The sequence below is a fragment of the Sus scrofa genome, chromosome 1 (genome assembly GCF_054392235.1).
Source record: "Sus scrofa isolate SSC_HxYL_T2T_F1_AM1 chromosome 1, Sscrofa_HxYL_maternal_Yorkshire_Landrace_v2.0, whole genome shotgun sequence".
NCBI classification, from domain to species: domain Eukaryota; kingdom Metazoa; phylum Chordata; class Mammalia; order Artiodactyla; family Suidae; genus Sus; species Sus scrofa.
Genome location: NC_139383.1, coordinates 173,115,336 through 173,124,908, shown reverse-complemented (window position 1 = coordinate 173,124,908; position 9,573 = coordinate 173,115,336).

Sequence of the window (9,573 nt, the reverse complement as noted above, 5' to 3'; positions counted from 1 at the left end):
TATTCCTATAAGCCCCACCCAGAGACTTCTGCTTAGATCTCATTGGTCAGAACTGTGACCTAGGAGTACCCTCTGCTGCAAGGGCATCTGGGAAATGCACTATTTTTAATTAAGCAGTTACCTCTGTGAACAAAATTGGGTTCTGTTTCTAAAGAAGAAGGCGGGAATGGAGAGAATGGATAGAGGATGCTTTTCTTTTTTTTTCCTCTTTCTTCATATGGACTGTTCTGGGGAGGCAGAGATAGGATGTAGCCTCAAGGAGAAATGGATTGTTATCGTAAAAATTAAAAAAAAATAGAGGACAAGACAAAATAGTGTTTTTTTGCAATAAGATTTTTAAAAAAGTATAGTTGATTTACAATATTTCTTCAGTTTCTGTTGTACAGCAGAGAGACCCATCGCAGTTTCCTGTGCTGCATAGGAGGACCTCATTGCCAGTCCATTCCAAATGTGACAATTTGCATCCTCAAACCCCAAAATCCTGTCTATTCCCTCCCCCCACCATTGGGAACGACAAGTCTGCTCTCCTTGGCTGTGATTCTTTGAAGAAGCTTTTCAGAATCAGAGTGAAGCGTGATACAGTTTTCTCTTCCCACTCAGGAGGAGAAGGAGGGGGAAGGAGGGTCCCAGGCCAAGCAGCAGGAATATCAGGGGAGGGGAGGACATGGGAACTTGGTATGGGGGCTGCTGGGAGGACGGGGCCTGGCGAGGGCAGCGCTGCAGAGGGCGCCACCTGGAGGTTGAGCCACCAACTTGAGAGGGTTACAATTTTAGGAATTACATTACCTGTTTATAGGTCACTGTAGAGTGATAGTTCCATGACCACTGCCTACTCAGACCCCTAGAGTGTCCAGGAGTGGATGTCCAGACCCTCACCTGTGCCTGAAACTGGCTGAGCACTTTTCCATGTGCCATGTATGCACATAGCCCTTTCAGCAGACTGTGACAATGACCACCTTGGGGAGGGGGGGGTGCAAGCAGAACTGCAGTGGAGGTATGGAAAGTGAAGTCTGGATTCTGGACAGTAAGGGAAGCCCCTACATGCCCTGACCCCGACACAGGCTGAGTAGGAGGAGTGTCTGGAAGTTGGGGCCAGCAGCCTGTTCTACAAAATAAGGGAAGTGATGATTCACGACTTTGGAAGAAGAGAGTGACCTTTGTCTTTTTTTTTTTTTTTTTTCCCCTTGTCTTTTTAGGGCCCCACCTGTGGCATACGGAGGTTCCCAGGCTAGGGGTCCAATCAGAGCTACAGCTGCCGGCCTACGCCACAGCCACAGCCAGGCCAGATCCGAGCCACATCTGTGACCTACACCACAGCTCACTGGATCCTCAACCTACTGAGCGAGGCCTCAATCCTCATGGTTCCTAGTCGGATTCGCTTCCACTGCGCCACAATGGAAACTCCCAAGTGTGACCTTTGCATTGTTCGCTCACATGCTGTGCATTTAGGACTCTGTTGTGTGTCTCAGGATGGTGTAAATATATGCATATCTTTATATGAACTGTGGCAATTCTCTTGAGCTCTTATGCAGTGCAGATAAAAGGATAAAAACAGAGTGGACTAAAGTTAATCAGGGCAACAGCTCATAAGCACCCTGAAAAGTTCAGGGTGGACTAGTGGCGTGATCCACCTGGGGATGGGGGGGGGGGGATTTATGTCTCAAAAACAGTGAACATGCCCAAGGCATTGAGGCTTGAATCACTGGGGGCCAGCTTGAGGGTAGTGACAGGGGGACCCCAGCAAAATGGGGCAACCAGGAGGGTCTGGGCGTCTCTTCTGCATATCCCTTTTTTTCTTTGATATTCTTCCTGGAGGTAATTGGCACCCAGATAAGCTAGGGCATTAGGGCTGACAGTGGGGTATACAGAGAGCAGACTGGTGGTTCCCAGGGGGGAAGGGGTTGAGGGGAAGGGCAAAATGGGTAAAGGGGTTCAGTTGTGTAGTGATGGATGGAAACTAGACTTTGGGTGATGAACACGCTGTAGTATATACAGAAATCAAATTATAATGCTGTACACATGAAACTTGTTATCAAAATGTATATTGACTAAGTTTTTTAAAATTTGAGGGAATCCAGGATGTGAAAACACAGGGTACAGGCCTCAGAGAGCTGAAGTGCACATCAAAGGAACGCTTGCAGTGAGCCCAGATCTTTGCATCTTCCCACACAGAGAAAAGTGCTAGTCCTTAACTTGAGACATCTGGTTTTCTGTTATTAACCTTTTGTTCCTACTACTGCCCTTTGTTGCAAAACTCCTGTAGAGCCTGGCTCCCGCCTTACCTCCTCTGAGCAGTTTTCTCAGGGTTACTTGAGATGCTGCCTCCCAGGCTTAAGTCCTCATTTTGCCTCAAATAACAGTTAACTCTGAACTTAAAAAAAGCTGGCTGGCAGGTGCTGGCTTGGGTGCATTGTCACGACCGACATCAAACATCTCCACATCCAGCGTCCTCTTTGGGGAAAGGGATTTTCAGACATCAGAATGAATCTCCTCCTGAACTGTCATTGGGCATTGGTGGCGTAACCCACATTTTGAAGAATTATCAGCTCTGTGCACCCAGAGGACACCATCACTCTGTCCCAGGGTCACACTCCCTTTCTAGTACCTGCCTGAGGAGATGAGACGGGTGGTGCTCTCAGACAATCTATCTGCATTGATTCCCAAGAGGCAACATTTTCACCCCAAAGGTTGACTTTCTGGGCGTGAGCTGAAAGGATGAAGGAAGTGTTTCGTGATAAGGAAACGTTTGGTCCTGACCTGAGCTCACAGGGGCAGCTGCTTCTCAGACCCATAGTCGGGGCTGGACCTGCAAGGAACGTGTTTCCTTACTTTTAGAAAGTGCTGTTTAGATTGCATGGTAACACTTGCAGTTTGGAAGAACTAGAAACTTCAGTAAAATGCCCTGGAAAGTTCTGTATCAAAGTAGCTGCCTTCCTTTTCCAGAATTCTGGACCTGGAGTGCCCCCTGGATGACTTGACCGAGGGTAGGCACTCAGAGGTGTCCCCATGTGTGTGGGACTGGTCACACATGCCACGGTCTCTCAGGGAAAGGTTGTGAGAAGGGGACAGTACACTGAACTTTGTCCATAGCTATGTGCAACTCTGCGATATTGTGATTTATACGAAACACACATTTGGTCTCTGTCCCCACTCCTGGCACAGAGTTTCTAAAACCCTTGGTTTTTCCCCAAATGTGGAGAGCTATAAGAGCCTTTTGTTACATAATAAAGTGAGTTTGGGAAAGTTCCTAGGTAAACTAAGGATGGGACTGGGTTGCCAGGGGTTCAACCCTGTGATTAGACTTCTGATGCTCAATGCCCCTCTCCCCACAACCTCTGGAGAGTGGGGAGGGGAGGAGGGGCTGGAGATGGAGTTTAATCACCAATGGCCATCTATTTAGTTAGTCGTGCCTATGTAATAAAGCCTCCATAAAAACCCACAAGGAGAGCTTCTGGGTTGGTGCACAAGTGGGGGTTTGAGGAGAGTGGTGCCTGGAGAGGGCACAGCAGCATCTCACCCTTTCCCCATACTGTGCCCCATGCATCTCCTCCATCTGGCTCTTCCTGAATTATATCCTTTTATAATAAACCAGTAATCTAGTAAGTGAAATGTTTAAGTTCTGTGAGCTGCTGTAGCAAACTAAACTCAGAGAGTGGGTCATGAGAACCTCTGATCTATAGCCAGTTGGTCAGAAGCACAAGTGACAACCAAGACATGTCACTGGCATCTGAAGAGTGGGGGTGGGGGGTGGGTTGCAGTGTTTAAAGACTGAGCCCTTAACCTGTGAGATGATCTGATACTATCGCCAAGTCTATAACATCAGAATTGAATTAAATTGTAGGGCACCCCGCTAGGGTTGCAGAATTCCTCAGTGGTGTTGGAAAAAACACATCAGAAACTCGAATATAAGGCAAGGTTCCATGTGGAAACCCCCTTCCCCCCCCCCATGTGTAAAGTTGCGTCAAACTTGGCCACCCAAAGCATTAACTGTTCCTCTGCCCAGGTTACACCCTGGCCAAGTTCAACCAGAAGCTCTGGGTGGGAACTAGCATCCCCATTTTCTGAAGCTTCCTGATATTCCAATCCTCAGCCAAGACACAAAGGACTGGGTTAGTGGGTTGGGGCAGTGGGGGGGGGGTACCCTGAGTGGGTGACTTAAGTAGAGACCTAAAAGAAAGCCAAGAAGAAACATCCAACAAAAGGTAAAAACCGAGGGGATTATTCCAGTAATTTAGAGAAAAATGCTTTTAAAGAAATTTTTAAAAATTTACATGCTTTTAAAATTTTTATTCTTCAGGAAACACTGGCTTACATGTCAAAGATAACGCCACGTTTCCAGATATGAGGGCAGCTGGAGCCTCAAAATTTAAAAAAAAGTGGGAGGATTTTTCTAAGGAGGGAGCCCTCTACTCCCCCCAGGAGAGTTAAAATCAGACTTAATAGAAGAGAATGTTGCTTGATTGGGGCTTTCAGGACCCCAGGTGCTGCCTAAAAGGACTGTCTGGGGGATTGGAACTCTAGAGGTGCAATGGTGAGGACAGAAGGCAGGGAGGCAGATGCCACCCACTCCAGCTCATCCCCTTCATGCTTTGGGGTGGAGGTGGCTTTTCTTCCTTATCTCGAGCTCATCACTGGGTTGGCGGGGGGGCGGGTAGGGATGATTCATGGGTGCAGGACCCCTTCTCATCAAAATTCTCATTCTGCTGTGGTGAGGGGTTTGATTTATCGGTTTCCGGTGACGCAGACCTGGAAACAATGGCACAGACGATATCGATTTTCAAGGCTGCATCACGAGGCAATGTTAGCCAGACCTAAGTACAGACATAAACAATGACAAAACAGGACGCCCTTCTGGGAAGCCGCAGCAGTGCCAAGTGAATCAATTATTGAGGGCAAACTTTTCTGCGGTCTGGTGATGGTGAGAAATAGACACGGCTGCCTGCAAACAGTAGCTGCCTCTGTTGAAATGCCTCTGCTCAACAGAGCCAGCCAGGATTTTCTCCCCACTGCTAGCTGCTGCCCTTCCTGCTTTCCTGGGCAGAGGTGATCTGTGTGCAGGGTTGGCCCCTGTCTTGCAGAGCCCTGGGAAGAGCTGCCTTGAGAAGGAAGTTTCCAGATGCTGGACTGGAACAACTTCAGTTTGGTTCCTGCCTTGCCCTGCTGTCTCCCTTCCATCTCTGGGTCACTCCAGGCTGCCTGTGACTTGCTTCTAAGCCCTTTAGCCATGGTGAATTTCTGGTTTCCTGGCGCCCTCTCCTGCTTGTTGGGCCAGAGATGCTTCATGTGGCAGGGGCCCCTACTCTCTGCTCTTCCAGCCCACCTCCTTCCTGGGTGAGCACTACCTTCTCTGTATTCTAGCAGCTCTAGCTGTGTCCATGCTAAGCCTCCAGCATCTTATAAAACCACAAAAACAAGTCACTCTCTGATCAGTCAGCAAAGACCCTGCCTCCATCATGCTGCCCACCGCCTCCTCTTTGCTCCTTATTCAAGGGAAACCTCCTGTGTTTCCAGGCAGATTTGCTTGTTGTCACCCCAAAATGGTACTCTGCTTGCTTCTGAATGCTGGCCCTTGAGATTCTCTCCCCAACCCCGGGGCCACCTTCCTTCCTCCTGTTCATCCATCATTTCCTTTTATGCCCTGCTCAGAATTCACTTCTTTCAGAAAGAAGCAAGATGAAAGAGGAGCTGGTGGTTGGAGGGGCTATTGATCAAAGCTATGCTCATCTAAAAACTGCAGGAAGATAATGCAGCTGGACTTATCAGCAATTCCTGGACCATTTTATAGGCAGTGAAGGCTCCTCGATGCTCGAAAGTGAGGGTTTGTTAAGAGACATGCAGCAAAATTATTAAAACTTTGCTCTGGGAGTTCCCGTCGTGGCGCAGTGGTTAACGAATCCGACTAGGAACCATGAGGTTGCGGGTTCGGTCCCTGCCCTTGCTCAGTGGGTTAACGATCCGGCGTTGCCGTGAGCTGTGGTGTAGGTCGCAGACGTGGCTCGGATCCTGCGTTGCTGTGGCTCTGGCGTAGGCCGGTGGCTACAGCTCCGATTCGACCCCTAGCCTGGGAACCTCCATATGCCGCGGGAGCGGCCCAAGAAATAGCAACAACAGCAACAACAACAACAAAAGACAAAAAAAAAAAAAAAAAAAAAAAAAAAAAAACTTTGCTCGGCTCCCTTCATGAGGGGCTGGAGAGCCTGGGACCCATAAAACATTGTGACATGACTTGAAACCTAACCCAGAAAAAAATGCATGACATAAATCTAGTGTATAACATGATTTCTTTTCATTTTCTCTTCTCTTAATAAGGAAAAATATAGTTTATTTCCAGTTGTAGGTCATTTTTAGGTGATGTCTTATTGTGCTATTTTCCCTTGGTGAAGAGTGAAATGATTTGTGAAATGCATTCCTCTACTGTGAACAAGATAGATGTTTGTAGATAAATAACTTCTCTAAGCTAAAGAGTATATAAAAGCTTGGTAGCTGGAGTAATGATTCATATTTATTGAATGCCACTCTAGGTCATTTTTTATATGAAAATTAATCACATTCTTTTAAGTTAGGTATCACTATACTCATACTGCTGTGTCCTGTGCCTCTTATTTGTAGAAAATCTTTGGCTTCCTAAGCCTTCCTCAAGTTCCAAGAGACAATTTAATCAAAGAAATGAAAAAATGCAGAAACAAAGGAAAACAATGAAGCCAGACAAAACAATAACCATTTAGCCATAAAACAAAGTCAAGGACCTTTAATGCCTCAAGGACCAAAGGTAATAATATTTGAAGCCATATCCTTGAGCTGTTTTGCAGGGACTGAAATCCCCACCAGATGGAAGAAATTAACGGCATACTGATCACAAGCAGGTAGACCCCAGAAGGGTTGGAACCAGAAAGTTAATGATATTGACTCTTGATTACCTCACCACCAACCAATCAGAAGAGTGCTCATAAACTGATCATATTTCCCCTACCCTCTCGCCCTCACTCTGTCTATAAATGCCTCTCCCTGAAATCTGCCAGGGAGTCCAGGTCCTTTGCGCATGAGCTGCCCCTGGCCCTTGCTTGGCCCTGCAGAAACCCCTGCATCTTCCTTCACCACAGCCCGTGTCAGTAGGTTGGCTTTACGGCACGTGAGGGAAGGACTCCAGTTTGGTTGGGTCCCGATTTGTCAGATGAGGGAGTTGGACTCAGGGAGATTCACTCTCCAAGCTCACATGGCTGGTAGATGGCAGAACCGAGACTGTCTTTGGTCCAAAGACTGGATGCCTCCCTGCTTGCCATGCAGCCTTCCTGCTTTCTTTACAAGGGGTTCCAAGCCTGATGACCCCAGGCCAAGGTGTCAAGGGAAGCTAGAGATTTTAGAAGTATCACATTGACAAAAATAAGGATGGCTTACTCCTCCATCAGAGAAGAACACAGACACGGATGAGTCAGAGGTATTCCTTCAGTGAACAAATGTTTACCAAAGGGTCTTCTACATGCCAGAAATCTAGCTATTGGGATGCAGCAGTGAATAAACCAGAGAGAAAAAACCCTGCCCTTGGGGAATTTATATTCTTTTTTAAAAATAAAAAAATTTTTTTAAGATTTTTAAAATTTTGTGGCCACACCAAGGCAAATGAAGTTCCCAGGCCAGGGAGGGAATCTGAGCCACAGCTGCAAACTATATCACAGCTGTGGCAACCGCCGATCTTTAACCCACTGTGCTGGGCTAAGCATCGAACCTGCACCTCCACAGCCACCTGAGCTGCTGCAGTTGGATTCTTAACCCAATGTGCCACAGCAGGAACTTATATTCTAATGCAAGGGAGATATATATTCCACTCATTTAAAAATTGTCTATTATGTCCCCTAGTGATAAAGGCTACAGAAATAAAGCCCAGAAGAGGGACAAAGGGAATCAGGGAGGGGGCTTGCAAACTTAACTGGGTGGTCAAGGAAGGACTCCCTGAGAAGGTGACTTTTGAGCAAAGACCTGGAAAAGGCAGCAGATACCCGGAGGGGAACAATTCAGGCAGAGGGAACAAAATACAAAGGCCGTGAGCCAGGATGTGCAGAGCACGACAAGACCACTGTGGTGGGACCTAGCGACCAAGTAGGGAGCTGAGGTGAGAGAGGCATTTGGGAGATAACGGAGGGTCTCATCAGCCTTGGTGGTGAATTGAGCCTTTATTCTGAGGGGGTTGGGAAGCTGTTGGGAGTGTTGGAAGGTTCTAAGAAGAGCAGCATCTTATGACTTTGGTTTTAACAGGGTCGCTCTGGCTGCCCTGCTGTGGATTCAAGAGCAGAGGCAGGAGGCCCCTGTGGAAATGGATGGGGGAGGTGCCTTGGGCCACACAGGTAGCGACAGGAAGTGATCGTGGATACTTAGTTTAAAGGGAAGGGGATGGGATTTGGCGATGGCCTCAATGTGGTGCACAGCAGCAAGAGAAGAAACAGGAATAACTGCCGGGTTTGGGGCTTGATGAGCTGGAGGGAGGGAGTTGCCATTATCTGAGATGTGGAAGGCAGTGGGAGTGGCAGATTGGGGAGAAAGTCAAGAGCTCAGTGTTGGACAGAGCAGGTTTGACACTCCAGTTGGAAATTCAGATGGGGACGCCGACGAGGCCATTACAGGGATGAGTCTGGAGTTCAGAGAGATACTAACTTGGGAGTCACTGGGGTGTGTTCTTGGGGGTGACAATTCTAAGTCATAGCTGCGCTGCTGCACAACTCAAGGGGCAACGTTCCCGCCTCCCCTGTGCAACCAGCAGCTCCTGGAATTATATGCAAGGAGCGGGCTCCACAAGATTACTCTTACCTTTTTCTGTCTTGGGCAGGAACAGGGAAGGGGAGCAAGGCTGGGGTCTGGTGGTTACTCAGAAAGCCACTAATAGAGGGTCATGGGAGAGTGGCGACTGGAAGAGGCTGTGGGAAGAGGTGCAAGGACCAGAAGTGGGGGTCAGAGCTGTACCAAGTGTGCTTCACACGGAAAGAATCAGAAGAATTAGCTGGAGCGGGAGAGCAGCGGACGGATGGGGCAGGGGGAACTTTGAACTCCTACACATCAGAGGAGATAGGCTGGTGAATTAGTGAATTTTTAAAAGGGGCAGGAGAGATGTGGGTTCTCTAATACTCATCCCAAATTTGCTGAAATGAAGAAAAAGAAGGAAGTGTATGGAAGACTACGGGGTACAGAGAAATTAGAAAACAGCCTCGATCCAAGTCACCTGCTGTGAATCCCAGACCCCATTTGGGCTTTAGGCAGACGCAGTGATGATTTAATAATTTTTATGGAATATCTTCTAGGTTCCAGGCCCTCCTAGGTGTTAGGGATCCCCCAGCAAATGGAAAAGACTCCTGTCCTCATAGAGCTTATACTCCTGTGGCAGACCGAGACCACAAAGCAAGTCAGCCCCCACGTGATGTATCAGGAGCCAATGTGAGCACTGGGAGGGGTCCAGCGGAGAAGAACAATGGTGGGATTTTCAGCCTCAGGTGGATCAGTGAGCATGGAGGACCGCTTGCTCATTTAGGAGGTAGGGTCATGCCGTGGGAGGGCTGAGGTGGGAGAAGGCAGCGTGGCCACCCCCTG